The 16640-nt window shown below is 46.4% G+C and overlaps 1 long non-coding RNA gene across 1 annotated transcript in view; it reads left to right on the top strand.

Moving 5' to 3' along the window:
- Window positions 1-16640, top strand: part of LOC110360456 (uncharacterized) — a 417274-nt gene that overhangs the window by 80704 nt on the left and 319930 nt on the right. Inside the window, exon 4 of the long non-coding RNA XR_010465803.1 lies at window positions 49-127. This is a non-coding gene — a long non-coding RNA (uncharacterized LOC110360456). The remainder of the gene's footprint in view (window positions 1-48; window positions 128-16640) is intronic.

Here is a 16640-nt window from a genome sequence, read left to right as displayed (position 1 = left end):
CATGTTTGCTAAGCCTGGCTTTTTTTGTTTCCTTTTCCACTGACTTAGAATGGGCCCTTTGGCAAGTCACTGAACCCCAAATCTGTTTTTCCTTCTGAAACAGTAACACTGTGGTGATAAGAATTCTGTAAGTACTAATTATTCTTCTTATTATTTGTAATTTTACTCCAAGTTGGGCTGGTGTTAGGTGTAATTGGTTTTATTAGGGAATAATACTGGAAACAACCATTTATAAACCTTGGTAAATCTGTAGAAACATTTGCTCTCAAAGTTTCCTGAAGCTTTTTATGATTCCTGTACATATTACGGTTAGTATTTCCAATTAAGCTATCATACATGCTGCATATATTATGTAATTGTACTAGACATAGAAGGAGCAACTTAGAAATTGCAAGACAAGAACACATACACAACCAAAACTTCGTTAAAAATGTGAAAGCTATAGGAGGCAGAGAGAACAGCAAATTTCAGGAAATTAATAGTCTAGATTAAAAATTCTTCAGCACCTTAACTCTAGTGGGATACCATTTTAGTATTCAGCATTCCATGTCAATATTGGATGTTTAAATCCTGCAATGTGAATTTCCATGCTTTTGTGACATCGACTCACAATCTTAACGTCCTTTTAATGTACTTTTTGTTGTGTAAATCTGTGTAAGTACCATCAGTCATCAAACTTGACATCTGACGGCGTGATGCAGACCCAGCCTGCATGTATTAGGGCTTTTTGTGTTTGTGCAGTGGAACCTACTTACACAAATTCCATTGAAGGCATAAACCTGTTAAAGGAATACATTTTCTTTACGCTGAAACAATAGACCTGCATTAAAGGAACATCCAGGGAAAGAATAAGTAATTTCAAAAGATAAATTTCTTTCTTCCAAAAAGGCAAAATGTACCGAGGGTCTGACCCACTGAAGAAATGAATCTGTTGACTTACCAGGGCAGTGTGCACACCAAATTAGAATATAGACGATCATTTTAAAATTATCAAACAAGAATCCCGCCAACACCTTGCGCTTCTAATGTACGGCTGTGGTTTAAGGGGATTTAAAAAATTTAAGGAAAATGTGAACAAGAACATTCCCAGCATCCTTAATGTGATGCTATTATTCCTACTCCTTGAACTTCAGCAAATGGCTAAAGCTTAACGTACACACTCAGTTATAACAAGCAAGCAGCCACATATTATTTTTTAAAATGCATTCAAATTATATATGAAAAATTACCTATGTCCAAAAAGGAAGGGCAATGGGACAAGAACAGAGAAGGGGTTTGAGGAGAGCGGGGCCATCTGGGCCAGCTGTGAGCAGATGTTTTCGGCTGCCCAGGATGGTGGTTTGCAGGTGGATGGGACACCGTGGGTTTGGGCATCGGGCCTGACGCCAGATGTGCGCAGGCTCTCAGGGTGGGGGGATCCCGGTGCCACATCTGGGCAGCGTCTTCAGCCGCTCAGCTGGGCGCTGGGGCTGGGACTTGGCTCCCAAAGCCCCGTCCCCAAGGGCAGTGCGAGGAAAGGGACTCGGAGGCAGGATTTACTCCCGGCATGACAGGGATCTTTTTGCAATTTTTTATTTTAAAGAAGTGAAAGGTGATGTCCACACTGACTGTGGGAAGGTCTCTGGAAGGTCCCAGGGAAAGTGTTGTTTGTTTTTCTTTCTGTATATCCTCCAAAGTCTTCTTTCCAAGTGTGTGTAAGGGGCAGAGGTGCACTCACAATGGTGACTGTCCTGCTGAAAGAGCAGAGGTGACCTGGTGGTTCTGGGCTGTCCCCAGCTGCCGTGTGTGCAGGGAGCCCTGTGAGCATTGCGCCGGGTGCTGGGGTGTCCAGCAGCCCTGCTGGGGTGACACCCCAACTCCTGCGTGTCCCTGGACGAGAAAAACCTCTTCAGGAACGTGGGTGGGTGCAGCTGGACAGACAGACAGCACGGGCTGTACCTGAGATGCTGGGATCCCCCTGGGGCTCCGCACGCTGCCGCCCACCTGGACTGCACCGCGGCCCGCAGCCCGGCCATTCCCCACCGCACCGTAACGCCATCACTGTTCCTGCAGGAATTTAAAGTCTATTATCTACCTACCTGACATGCTTGAGCTCTAAGTACACTTTGATGGGTGTCCGCTCTGTATTTGGCACTCCAAGCTGCAGTTTTGGCCAAATTCTGCCCGTAAGTAGATTCATTGCTGTCATTTGGATTTGTAGTGGCAGAATTTGCCCATTATTGTGTTATTTTAATTCCCTCAAGAATCTAATGAAAATTAAGTGAAAAAATAAGGCTTTCTGTATTCTATTTTCAGAATGATGGATTGATAGAAGGACAGGCGACTTATATTTGTAGGCTGAAGATTTTATGCATATATACATAACAGATATGGAGACAGAATTTTTCCCTTATGGCAATGGAATGGTTTTGATAGTCTTCATTAAAATAGATTTGAAAATACCATTTGTTTTATGTTTAAACCTTAAATTAAATTTTTCAATAATAAAGTATGCTTATTATAACCCAATTCTATCAATCACTGAAATGAACAGCACATTGGTGGGTTCAAGCAAGTAAATAAATGTGTTATTTTATTGCATGTCAGGAAGGTTTATTGGGTAGAATTCTTCCCTCTGAACTGGTGGGTTAGAGGTTTAAGCATCACATCAAGGGTTTGCAGTAGTGCAGGGTGCTGGTCCTGCTCCCAGAGCCGTTCGGACAAGGTGAACAGCCCGTTGGTGTGTCCAGGCAGAGGCCATGGTGTCCGGGCCCTTTGCAAGGGGCTGCTCACAGCCTCAGGTCCCTCTGCCTGGGGAGGGATTTTGAGATACATGTGATGTGTGGGATTCTGCACGGAGGTTTTTTTGAGTTGCTGCTAAAGATCTTCCAGCTGCTGCATTTGTCTAGAGTCATTGTGATAGGTAAATTGGTTATTTTAGTAAGTGCTTTGAGGGATCTTGATTAAGAAAAGAGTTTAAGCTAAAAATCTAAGAGGCACTGTTGTTTGCTGGGATTAGGCAGGGGTGCGGAGAGCATCTCGCTCCTCTGTCAGTTCAGAGTTTTGTACTGTAAAGACTTAGCAAAATTTTTCCTTTGCACAATCAAATAATTGCCTGTGAAGGTACCTCTGCTGTGGGACAGGGATCTGCTGCACTGAACATATATGGCTGGGAGAACCTTGAGGATTTCTGGGATGCAGTAAAAGCTTTGAGACATGTTGGAGCTGGGCTGCAAACCTCCCTGTCCTGGGCACTCCTCTGTCTCTGTGGGCACGGAAGGAGCTGCAGGAAGGAGGCGCAGCCGCCGTGCTGCTCTTGTCTTTCAGGGGTTGATTGTCCGTACCAGGCACATTTTCCATCGCATCTGGGGTGTGCACAGAGAGCAGAAGTTGCCCAGAGACGGCTGTTGTGGCTGGGTGCAGGTGTGGGATGGGAAATGTTACTCCATCGTGTCCTGCCCTCTGACACTTGCTCTGTACAGGTGGAGTTTTGCTATCTGTACCAGCTCAGCCCGTGCTGCCCATGGCGGCTGTGCAGGACAGACGGACCCAGTGTGGGACGGCTCTGAGCCGCAGCAATGGGTCTCTGTGCTCACATTCACTGTGCTCACATTTTGCCGTGCTCATGTTTGCTGTGCTCACGATTGCTGTGCTCATGTTTTGCCGTGCTCGTGTTTTGCCGTGCTCGTGTTTTGCCATGCTTACGTTCACTGTGCTCACGTTCACTGTGCTCACGTTCACCATGCTCATGTTCACCATGCTAACGTTTTGCTTTGCTCATGTTCACCGTGCTCAAGTTTTGCTGCGCTCACGTTCACCGTGCTCACGTTCACCATGCTCACGTTCACCGTGCTCACGTTCACCGTGCTCACGTTCACCGTGCTCAAGTTTTGCTGTGCTCACGTTCACCGTGCTCACGTTCACCATGCTCACGTTCACCGTGCTCACGTTCACCGTGCTCACGTTCCCTGTGCTCGCTGCCTGCTGGGCAGTCGGGGCAGGTCACAGAGCGTGACTCCGATTAGCTCGCAGTTGAAAGCCCGTGCCCTGGTGTGCTGTAATACCGTGGCCTGTGAGTGCTCTGTGAAGGGAGACCCAAATAAATCATATTACAGTAGCCTGGAGAAGAGGTCACAAATCTTTTTGAAGAAGAAAAGAGCCACTTCTGGCCACCACTGAAACATGAACTTCCACATGTATCCTGTTATAAAAATGAATTCCATGTTGGGAAACTTATCGACATGTTTGGGCATAGCTCATAGGCAGGGAGAGCTACTAACACTCCAGTGACACCTTCCAGATGTTCTCCCCTCAGTAATTATCCGCCTTCTCCAGGTTTGCTGTTCCCCAGCCATCCCGGGCAGGCAGGGCGGCAGCTGCTGAAGGCCACTGACAGCTTCAGCAGAGGTGGGAATATTCTGGCAGGTGGAATGAATTCTGAGTATTTTGCGTTATCCATCATTAACATGGCTAAAGTGAAAGAGTAGGGACAGAGTTCAGAGCTCGGCTCTTGTTCAGACACAGAGAGGACGTTGTCCATCCACCTCTCCTGGGGAAAGCAGAATCTGCCCATGTTTCTCTTCTTTCCTCCCACGCTGGCAGCACGTGCAGTGCGGAGCCACACGCAGCGTGTGCACCGAGCTGCGGACGGCGTCGGAGGTGGTGATGGAGCAGATCATCACCCACCACGAGCGTCATGGAGAGAAAAATGGCTATGACAGCTTGCAGTCTGTTAGCAAATTAATGGAAAGCATGAGAAGGTGAGAAGCGCTCCCCACGGGTTATTTTAGCAAAGCAGGTCAGTCCCAGGGTGCCGTGGTTGGTTCAGAACCCCTGCAGGCCCAGGGTCCAGGTCCAGCCGCAGGTCCCAGCCCCACACCACCCCAGGCACCCACCACGGCTGTGGGTAAATAAATATTTTCCCCAGAAAGACAAAGTAGAAGAAAAATGTGTTTCACCAAATGACAGGTGAAGTCGCCTCGTAAAGAAATTTTGGAGGTGAAACGCAAACAGCAGAGCTTGCCTGGCTCTTTTATTTTCCAGCATTTACAAACACAGGGAGCAGCTACAGCAGAGCCCACACAAGCGATCATCTTGACAATGTGAACAGCACTGAGAAAAAGGGCATTATCAACTCAGACCAGAAATAAGATAACGGCTGATCTGGGCTGGCAGTTCCTGGCCCTTTCCCCACTTTTTTGTCCCTTGGGAAGTGAAAAAACACAGAACAGAACTTAGTTTTTTTGTTTTATTTTTTTTTTTTTTTAAAAAAAACCCCAAACCTCGATTTAAATTGACTTAAAGCCTTGAGAATATGTGTAAAACCAACATTCCTCAAACATGAAATTTTTGGGGTGCAAATGTGACTCTCTAGATTACCATTAATTGTGTTTTGCTGTTTGTGACTTGAGGCCCATGATGTCATTTCATGTTTATCTGTGAATGAACCTGGGTAGAACATAATGTGAACATGACCAAGTGTGATGGAATGCCAAAAGCTAAAGAGAAACATATGACTCTGGGCTGAATACCTGCGCTGCCCCAGTATCTAATCAGAAAAAAGCTGGGATGTGGAAACAGGGTGAGCAGTAAGAAGAGAAAAAAACTTTGGCACGTCTTTTGTTGAAATCCAATCCTCCCCCTCCCTGCTATGCCCAGAAACCATCTGCAAACTTTTCAATCATTTTTTAGGATACAGTGAATTTTATCATAATTTTGTCAACCAAAACCATATGTGCTTTTTCTATTGACAACATAGAATAACAAAATCATATTTGTTCAGACCACAAGGCAGGTAATAAATAACTGTGGACACACTGCTACAACTTAAGATTTTTTAAAAAAGAAAGGTATTGAATATTACAAAAAAATTTAATTTGGGAGGTAAAGTAAACTTCTGAAGAGAAAACCATCTGAGAGAAAGCTTGTGGCTCAATAACTTTCCCCTTCCTGTTAGCCCAATTCCAGCTCAGTGTCCTGAGGCCATAACAAAATGAGATGCTCCCCGGCCGGTGCGTGGGGTGGATGCCGATGCTGCCGCGGTGCCGCGGCGGCTGGTCCTGCCGGGCCGGGCTCACCGGCGTCCCCGCGCTTGCTGCCTGAGCTTGCCCGGCCAGCACTGCTCAGGGTGCAAAGATCCTGTGTGAGCTGAAGTCACGTAGGACGTGCTTCCTCCTAGTACACCAGCCGTGAAATATCTTTCTTTACTGATAGTGCACAAGCTAATCTTTCAGGTGTTCCCAGATTTTGCCAGAAACATGCAAAAAATCTTCACTCAAGAGCATCAGAATAGTCCTGGTCTTGGTAGGCTTTGGCAACAAGAACATTTGCTCAACCTTTGAGTCTCAAAATGCAAAAATTTGGAATACAAGTGGCTGCCTAAAGCACTTTTGAGAAGTCAGCTTTTTTTTTTTTTTGGTAAGCTAAGTTGACATAAAACTCTTCCCTCCGTGTGTGTGTGTCTGCATGGAGAACGTTGTTGCAAATGGCTCAGGTTCTGGTCAACAAAACTCAAACACAGTCCATGGCACGGATGTGCTGGTGACAGCAGTTAACGCTGGAAGAACTTACCACAGGAGCTGGTGAACTCTGTCCTGGTCAGTGCTTTATCGAGCCTTTGGCCTTAAAGGGTGAAAATTATTGTAGTGCAGTTACACTGACATTTGGGTCAAGTGATTTAAAGAAAAAAATCTGCGAATCCATACATAGACAAACATATGGTTTTAATACGATTATGTATATTACATTAATAAACATGCAATTGTCATTGTGTTAGCAGCCTCAGTTTTTATTGTAACGCCTCATGAAGACTGAGTTGGGGGCTTGGCTGGATCGCCCGTCACTGTGCGTTACACGGCTGCGGAGAAGCTCCTGCTCCGCGGCAGAGAGCTCGGAGATCGGACCATGAAAAGCTGCAGCTAAAGTTCCTCTGGTAGAAACGTTACCGCCTTCTCCTTGCTGTATTCACTTAAATGCTGGACTTCCTCACTCGTCGTTAGCCAGGGCATTGGGTTCTGCCATATCGTTTTCATTGTTTTTCTATATAACAATGAGATAAACAGAAAGACGTACTCCTCAGTCTGAAAAATTCACTAGTAAGACTATCCTTATTTATTATAATAGTGCCCTGAGACTTCAGCTGGGATGTGGCCCTGGGGTGTCGTGCGCTACGTGATCAAGCAGGCAGACAGAAAGTTCCCCTCAAAACCTTCCCGGTCTGAACAGCACAACGGAAAAGGAAGAAGTCACATCATTTTTCAGCAATGATAATGATAAAATAATTAATAGACTTTGTAGGTCTTTAAAGTCTTCCTGCTAAGTTCTTGATGATCTTAACAAACAATCAGTTAAAGCCTTCTGAGATTAGCAAATATTATCATCCATGTTTTCTGGATGGGGTGACTGATTTACAAAGCCATTAAATGCTCAGGCCAGTACCTCCAGCCCAAACCTGGTCCTGGTGTGGGTGCTGGCACAGCAAGGAGCAGGTTCTGACGCACTCCAGGAGCACCCGCGGGACAGCTGTGGGGAAACTGCTGTTTGGAGTCTGCTCTTTCATGCCTTAGTTAACACCTTCACCTGTTCCAACCAGATTTCTCAGGATGGTTGTAGCCAATCCTGGTTTTCAAGTTATATTTAAAGAGGTAGCGATGTCACTAGGATATTGAAAAGAGAAAGTTGGAGGTTACATACGGTGTTTGGGAACCTTTGCTGAAATGAGAAACCTAGTTAAGAAATGAAAAGAGTGTATGTACTCCTCCAGAAAATAGTGGTGTAGCTGAAGACTTTGTTAAGAGTCACTAATGAGGATGCCATGGCCGCTGCTTGTCTGTGTGCGGGGAGCTGCGGGGAACGGTGCTTCACAGGTGGCTTCTCTGAAGCTTCAGATGCAGGACCTCTCTAACATCTCCTTCCTCACAAGTGAACCCATGGCTGGAAAAATACAAGTTACTGTCTTGTTTTGGCCACAAAACCTACCAAAAATAGGTGAGAAATGCCCTACCAGGATTAGTGATTATCTTCAGCTGTGTTAATTGCTGTGAGCAGGTACACCTGAAGACAATCACTGCTCCTTGGGAGCAGCTGGGAGGTTGACTTTGCTGAGCTGTGCTGGGAAGGACAGAGCTTTGTTTTCTCCATCCTTCCTCAAAGCGTCAGCCCGGGATAGCCCTCAGAAGAGGACTGGTGGTGGCAGGAGATGGTGGAGAATACGTTCAGCAGGTAGGAGCCCAAAAGCGGGTGTCTCTCTGGCTGCAGGGTGGGCACCATGGCTGAGGGTTGGGTTGGTGAGGTGGAGAGTGTGTTTTCTGAGGTGGAGTGAGAGACAAGATCCCCGAGCAGCCTGGGTTCTCTCCTGTGTGACCTTGGGACAAACATGTTGTGCATGGGAGCCGGGGGGTGCAGAGGGGGACAGCTGGGACCAGAGGGACCCTCTGGGGACAGTGCAGCTCCTGCTCAGAGCCGGGCACGTCAATTGGAGGCAGCGCTCGCCTCCCGAGCTGGGGCACCTCCCGCTGGCTCCAGCGTTTAACCTCCTGCGCCCCTGCTCCGGGAAACAGGACTTTCCTGGTGAACCTTTTCCACCGCGAGTGGGGTTGATGGACACGCTTTGGTCAGCAAAGCCACGTCTCCCAGGGATCTGGGGGAAATGTGGCAACTGGCTCACTTGGGAAAGGAGCGTTGGAAATATCCGGCAGTTCTTGGTGCCAAATGTAGCAGAGATGATGTTTTGTTTTGTTTTTCCTCCTCCAACTGATGCTCTATTTTCCACTTCTTTCACTGTTTTCTGAAATAATTTCTTCTGCCTCTTTCTTCATGTGAAAATGAAAGACAATGCTTGATCTGTTACAGAAACATGGTCCATTTTCTTTGGAATACTAGATAGATGAGATACAGCACCTGTGCCTCAGGTTTCCTTTTGTGCACATTGAAAGGGAGCACATACATTGTTTTGCAGTGAAAATTACCTGATTTTTGTTTCCGAGGAGGTCACGTTAACACCTAATTTGCCAGTAAAGGAGCAACTTATTTTCCCTTCCTTTCTGAGTGCAGAACAAGGGTTATTTTATAACTACTTTCTGTAACATGCTTAAACCTGCAGGATCAATGATTTCTTTTATAACTCACCTCCACCCATCTCTTTGTCTATGTTGCAAATTCAAGCAGTTGCTACCAGCCTCCTTTTTTCTCTTCAATATTTTAATATTGCATCTAATATTTAACAAGCATAGAAATGATGAAAATATGAAAATGCTACTGAATGTGTGACATAGGGATGTGAACTGAATTTAGGCTGCTAACAGAGATTAGTGGTGGGTTTGTGTCGTGTTGTTTTGTTTTTAAACCAAACCAGCAACCACTCCGGCATCACTAAAGGAACTTTATGAGGCCGTACGCTTTGCCGGTCTAGGTGCTAATAAACACAAGAACCCTATTCTCGGTGCACTTTAAAGAAAAACAAGATTACAGTTTCTTTCACAGCTGCCTCAGCTTAGAGGCCGGAGTTTTAAAACAGCACCTTGTGCACTGAAAAGCCAGAAGGTGATTCTGTGGGGCAGCTCCTCCGGGGTGCAGCGCTGTGGGGCAGGGAGGGGAGCTGGGGCTTCGCTGAAGAAAGTGCTACTTAAAGTAAACGCTAATGATTTAAAATGTTATTCCTTCTGTGCTTTTAGAAGGGGGGTGGGAAAAAAGAGGTTAAATGAAAACAAAAAGTAATAAAGGCTCCCAGCCTGTACCTCATCTCCAGTCACTCCCGTGAAATTCCCAAGGGAGCAGCCAGGCTCCCTCTCCCCCCTTTAAAAATGGTGGACCTGGAACCACTTACAGAGAGGCTTAATAGGAGGCAAATGTGTTTTATATTTTGTATCTTGTTAAGTGAAAAAAGATGGATTCTCACAAGTAGTCTCCTGGTGCGGATTTGAGTGGTCTGTGCATGCAAATGTTGTGATGCTCCGTCTGCCAGCATCCCCTTCCAGTCCCCCTTGGCCACTTAAAATCCCACCCCCCAGAGCAAGCGGAGACGAAACTGCTTCGTTTGTACAATGGATCTGCAGATCTAGGAAACTTGTTTCTATCTGATTTGCCGATAATTTTCTCCTCATTTGATGTTTTTAAAAATTTTCCTTTATTTTTCCCGCCTTACAAAGAAGAGAGTGTCTCAGCTCACATCCCTTCCCTAGGGAGGGAGGAATTGTTTCACTGCACTGAGAGTATGATAGAAAGCAAGGGAAGAAATTAAAAAGACTTACACAAGATGGCACATTTGTTAGAGGACGAGAAAACTCCTTTGCATCTGAAAACTAATAGTAACATTTTAAATTTATATTTCTGATTGCTGAAAATTCTGCTAGAAAAATGTAACTTAAAAATATACAGTATGTTATCTAAAGGTGTGTGTTGAACAGCAAGATGTATTCCCCCTCTGGTAATCTTTTTTATGACCTTTTGGTGCAAGATAGTGCCATGCTTACTGTCTGCTTTCACTATTCGGTGTTGAGGAAACGCATTACATTTGTCTTTGATCCAGAGATCTGGATTGCTAAAACTGATGGCCACAATTAAAGACAGTCCCGTTGAAAACCTGACCTCTGTCTGCTCTTAACTTCATGTAAACTTTTCAATATGGATGTAATTTAGTATTAAATTACCCGTGCTTTATTGCTTTTTAGCACAGCTCTGTCCTGCTGCCTTTTAAAAGTATAAAGAGTAACATAAAAGAAAAATTGCTGGGCATCTGCTTAATTATGTAATTATATACTTGTTTTCCTACAGTTAGAAGCCTTTTTGGATGCATTGTCTATAGAAAAGCCATAATACTTGAGATGGATTTCTTTTCTGGGTTTTCGGAGCATATCCAGATCAAAACGCGTAACTGCAGTCGAGAGCTGTGTTGTCTCGCTCAGCTTGCGCTGAAGCTCCGGTAAGTGCGGGACCTTTTCTCCCACAGACCGCAATGGTGAGAGCATCCCGAGATTCTCACTCTGTTGTTGTGCAGCCTTTGTTTGCGTGAGCACTGAACTTCAGGAGGTCACAGAAATCACAGGCAGTGTGATGGGAAGGGACTGGGGGGCATCGTCTGATCTCTCACCGCTTCTAGAAAGGAAAAAGTGGAATTTAGTGGCCGGGAGTCTGCAGGCTCCTGCGATCTCATGTTGGTGCTGGTGCCTCCAGCCAGCTCCTCCATCAGCTCCCACCGGTCGCGTGTTCCCATCCTCGGCCGTCCTGGCCAAAATTCCTCCCCATGCGGTTCCTCAGCAGAACCACCAGCACTTGCTCTGTCATGTCTTCCTCCAGACACTCGGAGATCCCACACGGGATCCTGAAATGATAATTTTCCTGTGGCTGTGGCCTTTGTGTGTAGTGTAGCGTGTTTATTCGCAGACAAGAAAATTACTGTACTTCTAAAAAACAGCACTAAAATTGCTCCCTTCTGCTTACTGCTTCAGGGCTTCTCCAGCCTTTTTCATTGTCGCTCGGTGTTTCTGGCCCTTTCTTCTCACTTCCCAGCTGATTTTGCAGCTGCTCGGTGCGGTGTTGACCTGGCAGCCGCAGGGAGCTCCGTCCTCCTCGGCACCAGGAGAGATCTCTGTGCGCCGGGTCCTTGGGCAGTCCCACCCAGAAGATGACGGTGCGTTGGCTGCTGGGCTTGCAGCTCTGTACATTAGCAGATGCTGGGCTGCCTGCTGGGCACAGAGCTGCTCGCGGGGAAAGCAGCTGCTTCTGCAATTCCGAGACTTCTATTCTTTGGGTATGTGCAACATCTTCTTCACAGAACATTGTTACCTGATGTGAGAAAATGTGTTTATCTGCATTCAGCTGTGAGCTCCGCTTTTATCTAGTAAACTCTGTTTGAGGCTGTGTGTCAAATGTATGTAATCTTGCCCAAGAAAAGGCAGCAATGGCATCTTGTGGGATGCCACCCCATCGAATAAAGGGGGAATGCGCTCTGTTGGGGAGCAGCCCTGGGGAGGCCAAGCAGCGCAGGCTGCCGCGGCACAGCCACGTTTGGGGGCAGCACCGGCCTGGCTGTGACCTCTGCTTTCCCTTGGTCCGTACCAGGAGGAGGAGGTTGAAGCGAAGGTGGGTTTGTGCTGTTTGAGCCTTTGTGGGAGATGGTGCAGAGAAGGAGGCGGCTCCTCCTCCGCTGGGAACTCGCAAGCTTTGGGATTGCTGATGGGCTGCAGCCTGCTGTGAGGGTGGCATCGCTCCGGGCTCTCATTGTTTCACAAGCGTTTGTAAGTCTCCACTGTGTTTTAAGTATAAAATGACTGGTGAGGAAATTCCTTTGCAAAACTCCTTATATCACTATTATTTTGGCCAATTGGGCTACTCTGGGCAGGTCCCATGGGTGGAAGCTGTGAGCACCAGCAAAAGCTCAAGGGGTGAAGAAGTGGTGCCTTTCCCATTGGTAGCACAACCAGGTCACTGCAGTCCCAACCAGCCTCTCCCAAGCCTTGGAGGCGCCACCTGAGGACCTGGAGGTGGGTGCGATGCGGCCCCTTCTCTGCCGCCTGCTGCCGGTGCTCTCCATGCGGGTACAACCTGGGCGGCCCAGACGCTTCCCAGCCGTGGTGTTGCAGTGGGTTGTTCTTCTCACTGTAGTGGTTTGTCCTCTTCCCCGGTAAGTTCCAATTTAGAAGTTTTAAATAGGATTGCAAGTATGTTTTAATGCACCGTTAATGCGATCTGTGCACCCACCGCCCTGGTCTCTGCGTGGCGGGTGTGGGGTCTCCCCCTCCAGAGCTGGGGGACTGGGGGCGGCCGGTACCGCAGGGTGGGGTGTGCAGTGGGACCGCCCTTCACCCCAAACAGAGCAGAGAGATTTTATCTCAAGAAACATTATGAGAACTGCAGGTTTCCTTCTAGACTCTGACATGTTAAATATACTCTGGGAAGATTTTTCTACCAGAACCATTCAGGTACTATAGTGAATAAATAAACAGATATCAAAACACATCCCCCAGGGAGGTAAATTTGTTTTATTAGAGACTTAAAATATAAAATTATAAGGGTAAAAATAATCAAAAATGAATCTAACAGGAGCAGTAATAAAAGAAGAGTTAGAGGTGTTTGCAGCCTAACGTAGTCGTAGCTCTTGCCTTCTCTCTCTTGGTGCTGCACTTTGATCCTCTTCTCCTTTAAGAACAAATGCAGCTTTACCCAACTAATAATTTATTTATAACTTTTTTTTTGGCAAAAATTGCATCCATTGGAAAAAAACACACTGCATGGAATTTTATTGACTTCCACGTAAAAATGTAGCTTCAACCCATCAGGAACCTGATGGGAGTACATTTAATGTCTTATCTAGATTTTCTTACGTGTTTATCTTTGCAGAGGTTTGTTTTGTGGGTTGAGAGCTCTCACAACAAAAGCAAAACCAAACAAATGAAAATCTACCTACAGGTGATTCCCCTGACCCTTCCAAGCTGTTGTTTGAATAAGGCTCCATCATTTTTTGTTCAGTCCTTTGTCACCCATCTCGCTGCTCCCTCGTGTATCTGCTGCTGTGCTCCACAGGCGTGCGGCAGGTCCGGGGCAGCACGTCAAACCTATGGGCGGGTACGGAGAAGCAATATGCAGCAGTGACAACTTGAGAATACAATTATCTCCCTTACTGAGACCCAGATAAGGTGTATATTTCCCAGGAGAGTGAAACTATGAATGACTCCCGGTGTGAAGGCGCTTCTGGATGTTTCCCATGACCATTAACGCCTGTGATTCCTCTTTGCGGTGTTTGCGTGGGCACGATGTCGGCGGTGCCGGCAGGACCAGGACAGGGGTTGGCAGTGTCCCCATTGGCAGTGTCCCCACCTGCGCCCGTGACGTGCTGAAAGCTCATAAAGCTCATTAAGCTGAGGAGCACGAGACGTTTGAGGAGAAAGCTTTGCTCATGCTCTTTTTTCCAGTTCTAATGGTGTTGTAAGGAAATGGAATTTTTCACTTAAATATCTGTCTTGATTGAAAATCTTTGACCTTTAACATGAAAAACAACAACTAATTTTTGAAAGTGGATTTTTTTTTTTTTAAATTGCATTTTTGCTTAAACTGAGCCAAACGATTATTTTTTTGTAAATGAACTGTGTGGTTGGGTTTTTTGTGTGGGGTGGTGTGTGTGGTTTGTTTCCCTCTCCTGTGTTTGTGGTTCCCCCCCGCACAACAAAGGGAGAAAAAGCTTTCTGATGAGCTTTAATAAGAGGCGGCTGAGGGGCTGTTTTCTCCTGTGGGTTCCATTCCCCGTGCTGTCTGTGCGCTGTTGGGGGACAGGTTTGTGTGTCGCTCTGTACCTGGGATGGTTGGTAGAGCAAACCCAGCTGGGACTGGCACATCTGCCGCTGCCCACCGGCCACGCGCTCCGGAAAGGGAGCGAGAAATGTCCACTTAGACACGTGCAGCCATCTGCACATGGCCTTTTTTCCTCTTGATTCCCTATAACTAGAAAGTAAATTAAACCATAACTCGTATGAGGTAATTTTTTGCGCCAATCGTTACCATTAACTACTTTAATTCTGGAATTTTTTTATGTTAGCATAAATGTCTACTCCATTTTTGCGTCTGTCTGTATTCCTCTGCTTGGCGTGTTCACTGCCAGGGAGTTCCCAAGTTTAACTTGTGTTTGTGGAAAGAAATTCCCCTTATTGGTTTTGAATGCATCACCTTCTAATTTTGTGGGGGATGCCCGGGTGCTGGTGTTATGAGGTATCAGAAGAAGCTGATCTACCCCCTGTAGGTTATTCATTATCTTATATGCTGTTATGTCTGCTCTTATTTATTGTCTACTTAAGGTTAAAAAAACCCCAACTCTTTCAGTCTCTGGTCATGTGAGAAATTTTCCATATCCCTGATCATTCCTGATGGTTTGCTGTGAATCACCTCTAATTAGACAATATCCTTTTGAAATAGGATGGTCACTACTATACGTTACAGGTGAGAATATGTGATATCTCCCGATATCCCTCTGCGCCTTCCCCGCCGTTTCCCCCAATCCTGAAAGCTGCTCTTGCTTCTCGTTTCCCCGCAAAGTCTCTTCTTGGAAAGCCAGCTCTGTGCGGGCTCCCGTCCGCGCCACCAAACGCCTTCATCATCCTTCAGTGCCAGAGCAGAACTTAAAAATGATAAACTAAGTGTCTGATCCTGCAAACAGTTACACGTGCGAGACGTCTTGTTGACTTCAAAGGAACTGCTCACACGAGTAAAGTCACGTATTAAGATATTTTTCAGTAATGAAAATTCCTTGGGGTTTGGTGGGTTCTTTTGTTTTTGTTAGTAGCACAGAACAGAATTTTGAGCCTCAATAAGTATATGCTTATTACAATTCCAGGGGTCACTTAGGTGCTTTAAATTTGGATAGATGCTTGCCTGTCCCTCTGAACTACTGAATGCTGAGTCCACCAGTCCTGGTGCAGAAGGGCGAGTGAGCGGTGGGGACAGGAGCCCCTTGGGGTCACCGCGCGAAGCATGTGGGGCTGTGACCGTGAGCCAGTGGCAGAGGTGTCTTTATTTTCATCCGTATTCATTCCAAGTGAGTCACTGCAGATTTTTGGCTATCGGGGACAATGCAAAGATCCTCTGGGGCAGCAAACTGCTCAGCCAGGCCTGGTCAGCCCCAGGGGCCAGAGGATGCTCAGGCCAGCGTGGGGACGGTCCCTCCTGTCCCCCCTGCGCCATCCTGGCCACAGCTCCCTGCCTGCCCCGGACCCGCGTGGGACTGGATTTTCTTCTCTTCATTGCATTTTTGGCCTCCTGTGTGCCATTGGGAAGGGAACGGGGCAGGTTTTATGGCAATACAGATAGAGGCTGAAATTGCTAAACAGAGTGGGCTGGGGAACGAGTAAGTACCTGGGGCATCGCACTGTCCCATCTGTACACAAAGCAGCTTCGTTCATCATTATTTTAAACTGTGCAGTTTCTTACGGTGTAGAAAATACATGGTAGACGTCGATACCATTGTATTTTGTCTGCAGCTCTCGCGGCAGGTGCGGGCGGGTCCTGGCAGCTCCGCTCACCCGGAGGCTCCGGCCTCATTTCCCGCGGCACAAAGTCCGTGCGGCGCTTTCGGATGGGCTTGTTAGAGCTGCTGTACACGCTCCTGCTTCCTTGGATGAGACGTTTTGAAACTAAAATGACTCATCTACAGGACTGAAGCCGAGCCGTAAAGCTTTTTCTGAAACCCGCTAATTACTACTTTTTACACTTTTTTTTTTCCCCTGGAATTTAAAATATTATTTTCTATCGTGGAATTGAACACAGGGTGTCAGTTGCCTATTTGCTCACAAACCCCTTGTCTGGCACGTTGCTAAACTGAACCGGCCTCTTCCTTTTTAACGCTTTCAATGAATTTCAGGAATTTTAGTTTTTCTGCCCTTTTTTGTTGTTGTTCTGCCACTGCACGTTCAATTCTCACATCTCTGCTCTGAATAAAAAGCGTAATTTTATGTGGTTTGCGTAATTTTTGGTATGAGTCGAGCAATTGAGGCTAAGATGTCTGTTTGATGTTTAGGGAAAGATTTGATGCTTTAATAAGGGAATCCTCTGCCTCCCTCATCCATCATTCGTCATCCTCATCCATCCAGACACCACTGTAAATTTGTCAGAGCCTTTTCCATATTCAGTACTTGTATAAATAATGGCCGTTGTGAACAGAAAAAAGGAAACGTGCATTT

This window comes from Columba livia, chromosome 13, assembly GCF_036013475.1.
Source record: "Columba livia isolate bColLiv1 breed racing homer chromosome 13, bColLiv1.pat.W.v2, whole genome shotgun sequence".
Lineage (NCBI taxonomy): Eukaryota > Metazoa > Chordata > Aves > Columbiformes > Columbidae > Columba > Columba livia.
This window is presented reverse-complemented; position numbering and strand designations above follow the sequence as displayed.